Genomic DNA, 16,548 nt, shown 5'->3' with positions numbered 1-16,548 from the left:
AAACAAAAGGGATGATGGCCACCATTTAAAACAAAAGGGATGATGGCCACCATTTAAAACAAAAGGGATGATGGCCACCATTTAAAACAAAAGGGATAATGGCCACCATTTAAAACAAAAGGGATGATGGCCACCATTTAAAACAAAAGGGATGATGGCCACCATTTAAAACAAAAGGGATGATGGCCACCATTTAAAACAAAAGGGATGATGGCCACCCTTTTTCTATCGAAACAAGTAGAACAATTTCTTGTGAGGCTTATTTTTCGCATCAATGCACTCTTGAAGAAAATGGAGGGATAAACTTGTTGATGTAAAAAGCCTTTAATGTCCTGGCATTTTGGTAGAAATCTACACAACATGAAAAACAAACAACGACATGTTTTGGCTTGGTATCTGCCCTGCATCAGGACGTAAAGGTTGTATTCAAACCTTTCCCCCTGATGAAGTCAGCCGAAATGCGTTGGTGTTTGTTTGGTAGACATTTGACAGTCATAGTCTACCCTTTTTCAAAGAGCTACCATGTCTCCATGGCCTCACAGTTTTTACACCACCACAGTTGTTTTTGCACCATTGCTTATTGTAAAGATTTGATGCTATCTTGTCACGTCTCCCATAAATAGAGTTTTTAATCTCAATGGGATGATTTAGGATAAATAAACCTAATTAGTATTTCTTGATAACAGATGAAGCAGCCTCTGATCAGTATCATCATCATGCACGCTCATAATCTTCCTTGACATGCAAAGCATTCCACTGAGTAGAACATTAGTGGGTGAGTAACGATCGGTCCAGTCCGTATCCCAATACGTAACACAGAAGAGTGGAATGACTGGAATGTCTCATCGACAATTCCTAGAATTGTATGTGGCAGGAAACAACGTTTAATTGTGGTTTCCCCATTGTGGTAGGAATAGCACCAAATGAGATAATTGAAGCGCACCTAGCCTTTTCTTTAGCCTAGTGCAACATTTGGAGATGCAGAAATGAGAGACCACATGTGTTGCTGTATAAATTAAAATATGGGAATATATGGCCAACAACTCTGATTGATCTCAGGTATGCCTGTGGCAGTACTGAAATGTTGCCACCCGGATATTGTCATGCAAAAGACTGCCGGTCTCACGGTAATTCACTGTTAATTAACAAGACAATATTTTGGTCTCCTGAGTGGCGCAGCGGTCTAAGGCACTGTATCTCAGTGCTAGAGGCGTCACTAAAGACCCTGGTTCAATTCCAGGCTGAATCACAAACGTCTGTGATTGGGAGTCCCATATGGCGGCACACAATTGGCCCAGGGTCGTCCGGGGTAGGCCACCATTCTAAATAAGAATTTGTTCTTAACTGACTTGACTAGTTAAATAAAAATACTTTTTTTTAAAGACAAGATATGCTTTTAAGTCCTGTACCATTATTTTATATTATATAATTCTTACTATAATTTTATAGTAAGAAGAATAGAATTTAACTTTGCTGAATAAAATATAAAGGATATATTTCCCATTCTGGAGGCATATGAAGTGGCTTTGTTGAGCGTAAAGGTGATAATTTTAAACAAGCTGTTCTCTTATCATGTGATCATATTTTCACCTATTAGACTATTCTCAATTTAATATTATCTTTACTATATAATATGTAACATCTTATCAAGTGATCATATTTTCACCTATTAGACTATTCTCAATTTAATATTATCTTTACTATATAATATGTCAAATCTGTTTACATTTAGAATGGCCCATTATCAAATGGGCAGGAACAGGGGCAAGAGTAAAAAGACATGTCATCCTTATGCACTCGAATAGCGAATGGGGTCTGCGGTTCATTTTACTGATGTCAGGTAGGTTACTCCGGTTATTTTGCTGCTCGACAGCTGATTCCACCAAGACTCTGTATGCCATGGGCTCTTCAACCCTGTTTCTGCAGCTACCCAGTGCTAAATTTGGGGAAACTGTTCAGGAACATTCTCAACTAAACACATTTCATGAAACTGTTGACAGCCCCTCTCTCTGCACGATGAAGAAAGGAATGAAGGAGAGAGGGGAGGAGATGGAAATGCACTGTGGTGAGATATATTGTAGCTAAAAAAATCAAATACAAATTCACTATAGTTGTAGGCTAACTGAATTTGTTTAATTTAGGCTAGACCAATTATGTACCAAAGATATCTTAAATCAGTATTTTTTTTATCGATTTCTGCCATCTGTAATATGAGGTAGGCTATGTATTGTATAAAAGCACAATCATTATTTCAATTCAGGTTTTATTTTTTGGGCTTGGGTTCATATATAGGCCTATGCATATGGTTGTTTTGAATTAATCATCACCTTAGAAAGCACTGTCCATTTAGTTGTGTTAGGCTTTGAAACTACATCCACAACTACTATGTTTTCCACTCAGTTTCCAAATTGATCAATCACAGTGAGGTGAGTTTTAAAAGCACACACTGTTTTGATGATGTGTTTGATGTGATTTTCGATTGCATCAGCATTGATGTCAGAGTAGTTAGAGGGACAATAGAGCCCTGAGTACCAGGCCATTAGCGGCCCCCTTATTATCAGAAGCACTCTCTTTTTGTATGTAGTTAGGCCTAACTGTCCTCTCCAAGTTTAACTGGAATGTATGCCTAAAGGATTTTAGAAATGTGATTTGTTGAAGTTAGGCCTATGACATTGGCCTACAGGACATTTTGTCTTGCGCCTTCGCGGAATATCAGATCTCAATGAAGTGCTTAACATCAACAGTACCACATCCTTAAGATACAGAATATATATATATATTCATAAACTCAATGTGAGTTAAGGAGTCCGGTTGGAATGTCTGACTGAAATATGGGACGAATTAACCTTCTTTCTAAATGAGTGGTGTTTGAACAAAGGGGCCAAAATGTGGTAATGACACACACAATTCAGGACATGTGGTCACCCTACTCATAACGTGCCAGCTTTTCATCCGCAACAAGTCATTTTGATGGCAACACACCTTTGGTTGGATTTTTAAAAATGTTTTAAGAAAATTTCCCCCAGAAACCCTCCCATGACATTACATGTCTTCCAGGTAGGAGCACACACTCACTAATTACAAATGCGTTACTGGCTTGCTCACTCCTAAAGTATGCAGCAATGTGACTTTTTCTCGGTATATGCTTCACCTTGGTGACATCATCCTCAATTATAACTTTCAGTTTCCCTGCTATGCGGATAACACAGCTCTGCATCCTAAACAGACCCAGTGACCAAGTAGGCGTAGCTGCCCTTCACAAGTGTTTTTCTGACATCAGATGTTGGATGTCTGACAATTGTCTCTAGCTCAATTATAAAAATCTGGTGTTGTTGTGTTTGACCCCCACCTTGCTGAAACTCAGATTGTAGATAACCTTGGTAATTTCTCCACAAATGTAAAGATTATGGGCAGAAACCGTTTTGTCTTCTTTGACCCTGACCAAAAGCTGCATGTAAAAAAGGTTTTCCAGTCCTGCTTTAATTATTCAAGAAATGCTATCTAAAGTCAAGTCTTCTATCTCAGTCACTGATCTGGAGAAATGTATACATGCTTTTATTTCCTCACGCCTAGATTACTGTAAGTCTTTTCATACCTATCTCAGTCAGAAATCACTCCATCGTCTAAAGTTAGTTCAAAATGCTGCAGCTCGGCACTAGGAAATGTAGCCACATCACACCCATTTTAGCTTCTCTACACTGGCTACCAGTCACTTTTAGAATATATTTTAAAAGCCAGGACACAGCCTGAGATCCTTTGGCAGTGCATTGTTGACCATTCCAAAGTCTAGGTTGAAAACGAAAGAAGACCGGGTATTTGCCATTCGGGCCCCTAGACTTTGGAATGGTCTGCCAGAGGAGATCAGGCTTGCAGATTCAGAGCCTCTTTTTATATCCCTGCTGAAGACACACTTTTATACAGATGCATTTAATGTATGATTTGAATGTATGGTTTTAATTAGCCATCTTTTTTAATTTTCCTCTTGTTTTTGTTTCTTTGTTCGTACTTGTATGTTGTTTTGTTACCAACGCCCCTTATACCACCCACCACTGCGACCTGTATGCTCTAGTCAGCTGGCCCTCGCTGCATGTTCGCCGCCAGACCCACTGGCTCCAGGTCATCTATAAGTCTATGCTAGGTAAAGCTCCGCCTTATCTCAGCTCACTGGTCACGATAACATCACCAACCCGCAGCACGCGCTCTAGCAGGTATATCTCACTAGTCATCCCCAAAGCCAACACCTCCTTTCCTTCCAGTTTTCTGCTGCCAGTGACTGGAGCGAATTCCAAAAATCGCTGAAGCTGGAGACTTATATTTCCCTCACTAACTTTAAACATCAGCTATCTGAGCAGTTAACCGATCGCTGCAGCTGTACATAGTAAATACCCACCCAATCTAGCTACCTCATTCCCATACTGTTTTTATTTACTTTCTGCTCTTTTGCACACCAGTATCTCTACTTGCACATCATCATCTGCTCATTTATCACTCCAGTGTTAATCTACTAAATTGTAATTACTTCGCTACTATGGCCTATTTATTGCATACCTCCTCACACCATTTACACACACTGTTTATAGACTTTCTTTTTTTCTATTGTGTTTGAATGTATGCTTGTTTATTCCATGTGTAACTCTGTTTTGTTGTTTGTGTCACACTGCTTTGTTTTATCTTGGCCAGGTCGCAGTTGTAAATGAGAACTTGTTCTCAACTAGCTAATCTGGTTAAATAAAGGTGAAATAAATACAAAATACATTTTAAAAGGTTATTTTATGATGTGAATCACTTTGTTACTTGTATTGAAAAGCGCTATACAAATAAAGTTATTATTATTATATCCACCCAACTCAAAAGGTAGGCAGTGATAAATATTAAGGAATGGAGAGGTGAGGATTTCCCCCAGAAACCCTCCCATGGTAGGACATGACATGTCTTCCAGGTAGGAGCACACACTCACTAATTACAAATGCATTACTGGCATGTTCACCCCTAAAGTATGCAGCAATGTGACTTTTTCCGGTATATGCTTCACCTTGGTGACATCATCCTCAATTATAACTTTCAGTTTCCCTGCTATGCGGATAACACAGCTCTGCATCCTAATCAGACCCAGTGACCAAGTAGGCGTAGCTGCCCTTCACAAGTGTTTTTCTGACATCAGATGTTGGATGTCTGACAATTGTCTCTAGCTCAATGATAAAAATCTGGTGTTGTTGTGTTTGACCTCCACCTTGCTGAAACTCAGATTGTAGATAACCTTGGTAATTTCTCCACAAATGTAAAGATTATGGGCAGAAACCGTTTTGTCTTATTTGACCCTGACCACAATCTGCATGTAAAAAAGGTTTTCCAGTCCTGCTTTAATTATCCAAGAAATATAGCTAAAGTCAAGTCTTCTATCTCAGTCACTGATCTGGAGAAACTTATACATTATTTTATTTCCTCACGCCTAGATTACTGGTACTCTTTTTATACCTATCTCAGTCAGAAATCACTCCACCATCTAATAAAGTTATTATTATTTTTATTATTTCATCAAAAAGTGAATTGATTTTCGATTGATTTACGGTTTTGGAAATATTAGGCTGTATACAGTACTTTCATAATGTCACATCTGCTCCTGCCACGCCCTCTAGTGCTCATCCGGTTTCTCCTTGACCTGTCGCCATTCCCTGTGTGATCTCTCCCTCTCCCTCTCTTTCTCTGTGTGTGTGTGTGTGTGTGTGTGTGTGTGTGTGTGTGTGTGTGTGTGTGTGTGTGTGTGTGTGGGTGGAGACAGGTGTGCTGGAGTCAGAGCACATCCCCACTAGCTGCAACCTGTTCCATAATCAAGACCTCTACAAATACTCAGTCCTGCCACTTCCACACTGCCAGATCGTAATCTCTGCTCAGTCAGTCCATGTTTCTAGCCGTTTGTTCCTGTTGTGCCTGTCTTCCTCTCCGGTACAGTTCTGCCCACTCTGACTCTGGTCCCTGTCTCCATTCCTACTTCTCGTCAGTCCTGCTACTCTGTCCTGGATTCCCCACTCTACGCTCCCTTGGATTCCCCTCCGGACCTGCTTACCCTGTCTCAACACCTTTCGCTCCAGCCTCAGCCTCCTCACCTGGTTTCCAGCAAACCTGCCCAATCTTCCCCTGGCCTGCACTCAATCTTCCCTCGTGTTTCAATAAATACCTTGGTTACCTCATCCCAGTCTCCTCGTCTGAGACTGCTCTTGGGTTCACCTGTTCCGCTCCGCGTGACACATAACTCATCAAATATACGTTTCTATTTGTCTAAAATAGCACTCAGGTTGGAAAGGGTAAGATAATTGAAGTATTTGGGGCTATGGTTTGATGAAAAGCTTACATGAAGACTTACATATTATATGTATTGAGACTAAATGTAAGGAAGTATTCAATCTTATGAGGACAATAGTTGGTCATGATTGGGGATAGGCAGATAGGTAATCTTTACTGAATATTTATTGTACTTTGATGAGATCATCCATAGATTATGGGTGCTTTGTGTATGGTTCTGCAGCTTTTACATCACTGTTGCGCCTTGATAGGATGCAAGTGAGGGCACTCATGATGTGCGATGGTGCATTAAAACAACACGGGTTGAGGTTTTACAAGTAGATGCTGGGGAAATGCCACTAGCCCTGGCATACTGGGCAAGACTGAAGGGTAGTATGGTAGATCATCCTACACTGACAATAATGGAAGACTGCTGGGAATAGGAACAATATCAAGAGGGGTTTTGGCCCAGAGATTGGAAAAAGGGTTGATGAAAATGGACTCAGAGATTTTGTTAAAGGGCCAGCTGTGGCAATAGGAAATGTGCCACAGTGGTTTTATAAGACCATGTTCGTCGTTGTAATCATGCTCAGACCAAAACGCAGCGTGGAATCGGTTCAACATCTTTTTATTATAAGAGAACCGAACAAAAAAAAACGAAGAAAAAACTATATGTGAAACTCAAGCAGTGCTCACAGGCAACTACACAGAAACAAGATCCCACAAAACACAGTGGGGAAATGGCTGCCTAAATATGATCCCCAATCAGAGACAACGATAAACAGCTGCCTCTGATTGTGAACCATACCAGGCCAACATAGAAAAAAACATCCTAGATTACCCACCCTAGTCACACCCCGACCTAACCAAAATAGAGAATAAAAAGGCTCTCTATGGTCAGGGCGTGACAACATGTTGATCTTAGCCTGATAGATAGAAGAACATAAACTGTTGTGAAGATGAGAAAGTAGGAATAATAGTGGATCAATATGTTCACAACTCTCTGCTCTCCTGCACCTGACTTCTCCACCAGTAGCGCACACCTCCACACAGTGGGATGAAAGTAGTAAGGGTAAAAAAGGATTTGTACAAGGAAATCTGTACGGGAGATGGTGTCATATAATTGGAACAGAGGGGAGGAGGTTGTTGTGTAGGATGAGATTAGGGCATCCTGGGATTGAATTCCTATTTGAAACATGGTACTGGAATGTGTAATGGCTGTATGGTTGAGGTAACAGTTGAACATGTATTATTATTTTCTGGAAAGGGAGAGGTTGTTTGATAGGGTCAGAGGTTGGATGGGAATGGGGAGTGGGTGGTATTTTGGGCAGGGGTAAAGATAATTATTTTATTTTATTAGAAATTCAGGGTCAGTTAAGAGAATATAGTTGTATAGAGAAGTTGTGACCTGCCTCACACTCCAGTACGTGGCAGTGTATGTATCTGTCAGTTGGTTGCAATTTGCCAACTGACAATCATGAAACAACATTGGTGATCACTGGGGTCCCCATATCTATGTCCACAGATGATATTAAAGAACATGTGAAGGGAGGCAGAGTGATTGAGGCCAAAATGTTAATCAGTAGGAAAGAGGGTCAAAGAAGTGGAAGCTTATCAGTGATGCTGAGGTTTGAGAAAGTCTTGTTGGGAAAAGTACAGATAGGATTCCTTACTTTCAATGTTCGAGAATTTGTCCCATATGCACTGCAGTGTTTTAAATACCAAAGAATGGGACATAGCTTCTCAGTGTAAAGGAAAGAAAATATGTGTGGAGGGGCAGATGATTATGGTGAATCTGGAAGCAATGTGTAGGTTAAGTGCTGTAAATGTGGGGGGAAACAGTGTAGCATTTGGTGGATTCCAGGAACAGAGAGAGGCTCAGAGATAGAGGTCGACTGATTATGATTTTTCAACACCGATACCGATTATTGGAGGACCAAAAAAAGCCTATACCGATTAATAGGCCGATTTAAAATGCATATATATATATATATATATATATATATATATATATATATTTGTAATAATGACAATTACAACAATACTGAATGAACAATGAACACTTTTATTTTAACTTAATATAATACATAAATTAAATCTATTTAGTTTCGAATAAATAATGAAACGTGCTCAATTTGGTTTAAATAATGCAAAAACACAGTGTTGGAGAAGAAAGTAAAAGTGCAATATGTGCCATGTAAAAAATCTAACGTTTAAGTTCCTTGCTCAGAACATATGAAAGCTGCTAGTTCAATATTCCCAGTTCTTCAATATTCCCAGATAAGAAGTTTTAGGTTGTAGTTATTATAGGAATTATGACACGTTGACTATTTCTCTCTATACCATTTGTATTTCATATACATTTGACTATTGGATGATCTAATAGGCACTTTAGTATTGCCAGCCTAATCTCAGGAGTTGATAGGCTTGAAGTAATAAACAGCGCTGTGAAGTAAGCATTGCTAAAAGCTGCTGGCAAACGCAGTAAAGTTTGAATGAATGCTTACGAACCTGCTGCTGCCTACCACCGCTCAGTCAGACTGCTCTATCAAATCGTGCAAACTTATGATGGTGTTGGACTCGTGCCTGGCCATGCAGTCGTGGGTGAACAGGGAGTACAGGAGGGGACTTAGCACGCACACCTGGCGACCCGTCAGGAAGTACAGGATCCAGTTGCAGAGGGAGGTGTTTAGTTCCAGGTTCCTTAGCTTAGTGATGAGCTTTGAGGGTACTATGGTGTTGAACGCTGAGCTGTAGTCAATGAATAGCATTCTCACATAGGTGTTCCTTTTGTCCAGGTGGGAAAGGGCAGTGTGGAGTGCAGTAGAGATTGCATCATCTGTGGATCTGTTTGGGCGGTATGCAAATTGGAGTGGGTCTAGGGTTTCTGGGATAATGGTGTTGATGTGAGCCATTACCAACCTTTCAAAGCACTTCATGGCTACAGATGTGAGTGCTACGGGTCTGTAGTCATTTAGGCAGGTTGCCTATGTGTTGTTGGGCACAGGGACTATGGTGGTCTGCATGAAGCATGCTGGTATTACAGACTCAATCAGGGACATGTTGAAAATGTCAGTGAAGACACCTGCCAGTTGGTCAGCACATGCCCGGAGCACACGTCCTGGTAATCCGTCTGGCCCCGCAGCCTTGTGTATGTTGACCTGTTTAAACGTCTTACTCACGTCGGCTACGGAGAGCGTGATCACACAGTCGCCCGGAACAGCTGATGCTCTCATGCATGCCTCAGTGTTATTTGCCTCGAAGCGAGCATAGAAGTGATTTAGCTCGTCTGGGTGTCACTGGGCAGCTCGCGGCTGTGCTTCCCTTTGTAGTCTGTAATAGTTTGCAAGCCCTGCCACATCCGACGAGCGTCGGTATGTCTACACAATAATATTGGAGCGGTTCCAATGTTTAGCCTACATACATAGTCTACATCTGTCTTCAGATGTATTTTATGGGTGATTTTTCCATTGAAAGAAATGTATTTAATCTTCCACTCCACTCATCCGATACATTTATTTGCTGCAGACAAGAGGATATTCAACAGGTAGGCATTTTATTACTCCAAGTAATGGCACTCTTTGGGTTCTTTGCCGGGGAACATTTAAATACATTGTCAATGGCAAATACTGTTTTCTATGCTTGTTTTCACTTAATATTTGTGGGTGTTGTTGCGCTCATTGCAGTCAGAAAACATATGTTGGCCGATCAAAACCCTTGCGGGTGATGTTGCTTTCTCTCCCCAAGTCGTACGAGAAAATAACGGAAAACTGACCCAAGATCAGTACTGTAGATAGGCAACTTCAACACTATGTAATGCGGAGCGCGTTCCTATTTCGTCAACACAATTGGCTGAAGGGGAGGTTACTTTCTGCGTTGTTCGGTTTATATTAGAGTATCAAATTAAATTAATCTAAGAAACGCTTTTCCTTGCAGTTTGAATGTATATTCGTATTCTGTGCATAATCTGTGTATGTTGACCTACAACACAAATGCGCATCATGACTTCAACAAAGAAGGCAACTTGGGACCGTACCCGATCCTCCCATGCGATCATTCTCTTTCCCGGTAAGTGAAGTATGCAATAAAACAATGTGGTTGTAATCGCTAGTATGTATGGAGATTGATTTATATCTTTTTACGACATTTGTCAAATCACTATACATTTTCACTAATCTGTCAAGGTTTTCAATGAAAATCTTAGCTATAGGCCTACTCAACAGTTTCAGCTAGCTAGCTAGCAGCGAGCTAGGCTACAGTCTATGGAGCTTCATGGTGGGCGCAGGGTTTTGTTCTGGGCAACATCTTCACCCCTGATTAAACTAGTTTGAGTGGTTAATTACTTTAATCCACATGTGTCAAACTCCTACCATGGGAGGTCCGAGTGTCTGCAGGTTTTTTTCTCCACCCTTGATTGATAAATGAAGGTCACAAATGACTTAAGGAACTCCCCTCACCTGGTTAGGTTGTCCAGATGTTCATTGAAATGAAAAAACAAAAACTTGCAGACACTAGGCCCTCTGCGGAATGAGTTTGACACCCATGCCTAATAGAGATAGTTCAACTTGTCTTTGCAAAGCCTTTCCAAAGACTGTTTTAGATCTTGTGGAGAAAACAATTCCGAGCAATGGATGAGTTGGGACCACCAGACAGCAATGCTCCCATCCACAGTGAATGTGTATCTATCCAATGGTCATCTTATTATCCATCATTCACATTCTTTACATTTTTGTACACCACCTGTAGTGTTTGTGATGTAATCCACTTACAAATGAAGTACATCTTAATGCTCAGTTAAAATGTTTTATTCAAATAAGTATCCTACATATACAGCGGTGAAATACAATTCTAAACTTGTTCTATTCTCTTTACTTTGCAGCTCCAAATAAAGACCCTTCACACCTACCACCCTTCTCTTCAGACCACTCAGACCTACACCTACCACCTTTCTATTCAGACCACTCAGACCTACACCTACGGCTGACACCTTTACTCTCTCTCTCTCTCCATCCTCTTGATACAGATCTCTTGATCTATCCTCTGGCTGCATTTTAAGTAAGTGGAAACTTTTTCTCTTTTCATTCAGCTTTCTTCCCATTTCTTGTGTTTTCAAAAAACAAAGTGGAGGAGATTAAAATACGTAAGCAAATCCCACGGGCCCAGGTACTGTTTCAACAGTCAACTAACGACACTCATTGCACTGTGCACCTATGGCAGATACATCTAGGTTACAATAGTAGTCAACTAGTTAGTATGACACATTACATTACAGTTATCAGATCTGACCCATATGATTGAGTCATTGAAACCCATGTCACCTTCAAACACACACACAGCACTTCTTTAGTGGGTTTGTGAAGGGTCAGGGCTTGATGTTTAATGTGAACTCAACGTCAGCTCCTTAGTTGTCCCTTTATTAATTGCTATTGTTAGTATAGTTTTTATATCACAATCTCTAGTTCTTCTTGTCAATTCAAGCCCCATGCCAGAGTGGATTGGTGCATTCCATCAGTCAATGTTATGTGTATAGGGCTATTCTTTCTGACACTTTCGTATCCACCTTTTGTTTTGTTTTTTGTTGTATTTTTATTTATTTTTTATCCCCAATTTCGTGGTGTCCAATTGTTAGTAGTTTCTGTCTTGTCTCATTGCTACAACTCCCGTACGGGCTTGGGAGAGACGAAGGTCGAGAGCCATGCGGCCTCCGAAACACAACCCAACCAAGCTGGAGGAAACACCGTACACCTAGTGACCTGGTCAGTGTGCACTGCGCCCGGCCCGCCACAGGCGTCGCTAGTGCGCGATGAGACAAGGATATCCTACCGGCCAAACCCTCCCTAACCCGGACGATATTAGGCCAATTGTGCGTCGTCCCATGGACCTCCCGGTCGCAGCCAGCTGCTACAGAGCCTGGGCTCGAACCCAGAGTCTCTGGTGGCACAGCTAGCGATGCAGTGCCTTAGACCACTGCGCCACCCAGGAGGCCCCCCTATCCACCTTTCATGCAGAATGGCTCCTGGCTCCATCATCATCTTTCAGTCCTGCCTAAAAACCCACCTCTTCACCATGGCCTACCCTCCACCATTCCCACACACACCTCTTCTGTTTCACACACTCGCACACACACTCACACATACGCGCAACACCAGCTCGCTCACTCACCTGCTGTCTCACTCACATACTCACACATCACACCCTTTCCAGCTACACCCCCATCCTCAACCAAGTTGAACCCCCAATAATCCCCACCACCCAGAAGACCAGCTACACTATCCTCAACCAGGTTAAACCCCCAATAACCCCCACCGCCCAGGAGACCAGCTACACCCAAACCAAACCAAACCAAAGAAGACGGGAAGAAAGTCCTGTCACCCTGTCACCCTCAAAAAACCCTCCAACTCGCTGAGTATGACACAGCCAACCCCGACCAAGGAAGAGGAAATATGACTACATGCAAAAATGTAAATCAGTATCTAACCTATATTGTTTATTCATAAATGTTAATGATGTCAATAACTTAAATTATGTTTTTCATAAATTAATAAAACAATTCCAGTGATTGATGGTCCCCGACTTTTCAGGAGGCAGGCATACTGTACACTCTTAGAAAAAAAGGTTCCAAAAGGGTTCTTCAGCTGTCGCCATAGGAGAACCCTTTTTGGTTCCTGGTAGAACTCTGTTGGGTTCCATGTAGAACCCTTTGTCTTAAGGGTTCTACATGGAACCAAAAGGGTTCTACAGTGGTGACAGCCAAAGAACCATTTATAAGAGTGTCGTCTAAGGCTAGGCATAGATGTAAACTGAATAATTCAAATGACTGTCCTGCTAACTTTACTTTATTCGTGTTCTGGTGGGTGGTGATTAAATAAATACATGCATTTATTGTTTCAGAGTGTCCAGTGCACCAGGGGCAAACGATTTTCCCTATTCTCAAGATTCTTGCCAATAGAACTTCAAAGGTAAATCTGCAGAACATTGAAATTCCTGTGACTGTATTTACAGGCTAATCATAGTGCAACACCAATTGTAGTTAACTTGCAGTGCATAGACCTTGTAGTTAAAGTGGCAATATGTAACTTTTTCGGTGGCCCGACCAAATTCACATAGAAATGTTAGTTACAGATCATCATTCTACTTGAAAGCAAGTCTAAGAAGCTGTAGATCTGTTCTACAGTTTGCGTTATTTCTATGCTTCCCGTTCCTAAGTTTTGTTATTGAGTCTTTTACTTTGGTTTTGTACAACAGCTTCAAACAGCTGATATTAGCTACCATGACCTTGCAGAGCGATTTCTGCATAGTGCAGCTTTTAAAATAAAACAGACATTTGTGTTTGTTGCGTAATAAAGGGTCAGGAGCAGAAAGTGAGGTGGAAGCCATGCTCTGGATGGTATGTTTACTTCAACTAATCTCCTAGAATGTATTGAGGATATGCTGTACACTCAACACCATATGTATTGAGGATATGCTGTACACTCAACACCATATGTATTGAGGATATGCTGTACACTCAACACCATATGTATTGAGGATATGCTGTACACTCAACACCATATGTATTGAGGATATGCTGTACACTCACCATATGTATTGAGGATATGCTGTACACTCAACACCTAATGTATTGAGGATATGCTGTACACTCAACACCATATGTATTGAGGATATGCTGTACACTCAACACCCTATGTATTGAGGATATGCTGTACACTCAACACCATATGTATTGAGGATATGCTGTACACTCAACACCATATGTATTTTGACAGTGAAGCTAAAATGTACAATTTGACTCTAAACTCCAGCATTTTGGATTTGAGATCAAATGTTTCATATGAGACGATAGTACAGGTCACCTTTTTACAATTTAGAAATAAAATCACTTTATGTATATAGTCCCCCCCCCCCCCCCCCCCCAATTTGAAGAAGCCATACGTATTTGGACAAATTCACTTAAAGTGTATAAGTTATAGTACATGAAACCTTTTATTTAAAAAACTACATTCTGGAGTATAGATCCAAATTTAACATTTTAGCTTCACTCTCCAAATACATATGGTTTTGGCTGTACCTTGGTATTGAACGTTACAGTGCCTTGCAAAAGTAGTCATACCCCTTGGAAACGCCTTTGACAGTGATTACAGCTGGGAGTCTTCTTGGGTAAGTCTTTTAGAGCTTAACACACCAGAATTGTGCATGCAAGATGCATGATTAGATCGTTTTTTATTCCGTATATTTGTATTCTTTTTCACTGTAATTTAAGTCATTTTTGTGGCGTTACTACAATGATGTTGATCCATCCTCCGTTGTTCTACCAGGACAGCCTGTAACTGTAAAATCACCAATGGCCTCATGATGACACACCTGAGCAGTTGCATTCATGTCCTGCAGCTCAGTTCAGAAGGATGACTATCTTTGATGTGTCTGGGTGGTTTAATACATAATCCACAGTATAATTATTAACTTGATCATGCTTAAAGAGATATGCAATGTCTGATTTGTTATTGTTATCCATCTATCAATCACTGCCCTTCTTTATGAGGCTTTCGAAAAGCTCCCTGGTCTTTGTAGTTGAATCTGTGCTTGAAATTCGAAACCTGACTGAGGGACCTTACAGATGTTCTATGTATGGGGTACAGAGGTATGAGTAATTATTCAAAAATCATGTAAACTCCTATTGAGTCCATATAACATATTGTGTGATTTGTTAAGCCACGTTTAAATCGTGAACTAATTTAGGCATGCCTTTATAAAAAAATCTACATTTTCTTCCACTTTGACATTAGAGTACACCATTTTGAGTTACTTGTTGACAAAAAAAAATCGAAATGAAATCAATTTCAATCCAACGTTGTAACACAATAAAACGTGAAGAAATCCAAGGGGTATGAATACTTTTGCAAGGTACTTTATGTAGTTGAAATGTTATATTTGAGAGGAGAAGGCGCTTGACCAACGTGAGATTAGGTGCAACCAAAATTCAGAAAACCCTTTTAAAGGAATAGGTGCAACCCTTGCTCACGATTATATAGTGAATTATTTATTTTCTATTTCTGCTTAAAAACATGACATTCCTTTTCATGTTTTCTTTCTTGTCTTACAGTGGCAATAAATGGGACGATGACTAGATCAAGGCCGAGGACCGCGTTTCTCCAGTTTAACTTCTACTTTATGCACAAATGTATTCCTCACTCTCCCTTCACATGTATCCCTGTTAATCATAAATGGTTGGCCAAATTCGCCATGATTTACCATTGAAACATTCATGGAGCATCACAATGCCAACCATTTGATCTCAATCAGCTTCATGAGAATATACATTTAGATATTGATATAAAGTGAGCTACAAGAGTATTGCAACAGTGACACATTTTTGTTGTTGTTTTGGATCTGTACTCCAGCACTTTGGATTTGAAAATATACAATGACTATGAGGTTAAAGTGCAGTCTCAGCTTTAATTTGAGGGTATTTTCATCCATATCTGGTGAACTGTTTAGAAATTACAGCACGTTTTGTACATACCCCCCCCCCCCCCCCCCCATTTTAGGGGACCAAAAGTATTGTGATATTCATGTATATGTGTATTAAAGTAGTCAGAAGTAGAGTATTTTATGTTTGCATTGATTCATTTTACAATGTTATTAAATATATACATTTAATTTCACTCTCTAATTGTTTACCTTTAGTCTATGCCTATTTCTATAACACAATGTACATAGCTGCTTATCTTATGGAGTAGATACAATTATATTTACTAAAGAGACAGTTCATTTGCAAGTTTAATAGTCTATGGGCTCCAGATCAAACGTGTTGGTCTTTCAGCCAAAGCACCACATACAGAAGCAATCAGTTGATATAATAAAGAACAAACATAAAAAAAATCAGGCTATATGAATCAGACAGTATTAGGTCAGATGGTTGGAAATCACAGATTCATATCGTAATTTGAAATGACAATGTTTACAGTAGGCAAAAATATATATATATATTTTTCTTTCCTGGAGGTACTGGTCTTCGTATTTGTTGTTAGTGACGCTCTCCAGTCTCCACTGCCGTGGTCCTGAACTCGCCACGGCATGCCTTGCATTTCTCCCGCACGAGCTAACAGTAGCTGTCCGTGGTCCTGAAATAAAACGACGGCGCACTATTAGAAAAAGAGCACAGGTTAACATACACAGTTCTTCATGTTACCTGGGCCTTTTCCTATATAGTAAAGCTACAACATTCTGTTTGGAACAAATGAATGCAAATCTGAGACTATAAGGTCACTT

At 40.4% G+C, this 16,548-nt stretch overlaps 1 long non-coding RNA gene across 2 annotated transcripts; it reads left to right on the top strand.

Moving 5' to 3' along the window:
- The first annotated feature begins 9,907 nt into the window (after positions 1 to 9,907).
- Positions 9,908 to 15,758, top strand: LOC118946532. Of its 2 annotated transcripts, none has more exons than XR_005041407.1 (5): positions 9,908 to 10,347; positions 11,159 to 11,334; positions 13,171 to 13,238; positions 13,600 to 13,666; positions 15,380 to 15,758. It is a non-coding gene; the product is annotated as an uncharacterized LOC118946532 (long non-coding RNA). The 2 variants fall into 2 exon arrangements; XR_005041406.1 differs by having other exon boundaries at positions 9,909 to 10,347; positions 13,626 to 13,666.
- The last annotated feature ends 790 nt before the right edge of the window (positions 15,759 to 16,548 follow it).

This window comes from Oncorhynchus mykiss, chromosome 32 (assembly GCF_013265735.2).
Source record: "Oncorhynchus mykiss isolate Arlee chromosome 32, USDA_OmykA_1.1, whole genome shotgun sequence".
NCBI classification, from domain to species: domain Eukaryota; kingdom Metazoa; phylum Chordata; class Actinopteri; order Salmoniformes; family Salmonidae; genus Oncorhynchus; species Oncorhynchus mykiss.
This window is presented reverse-complemented; position numbering and strand designations above follow the sequence as displayed.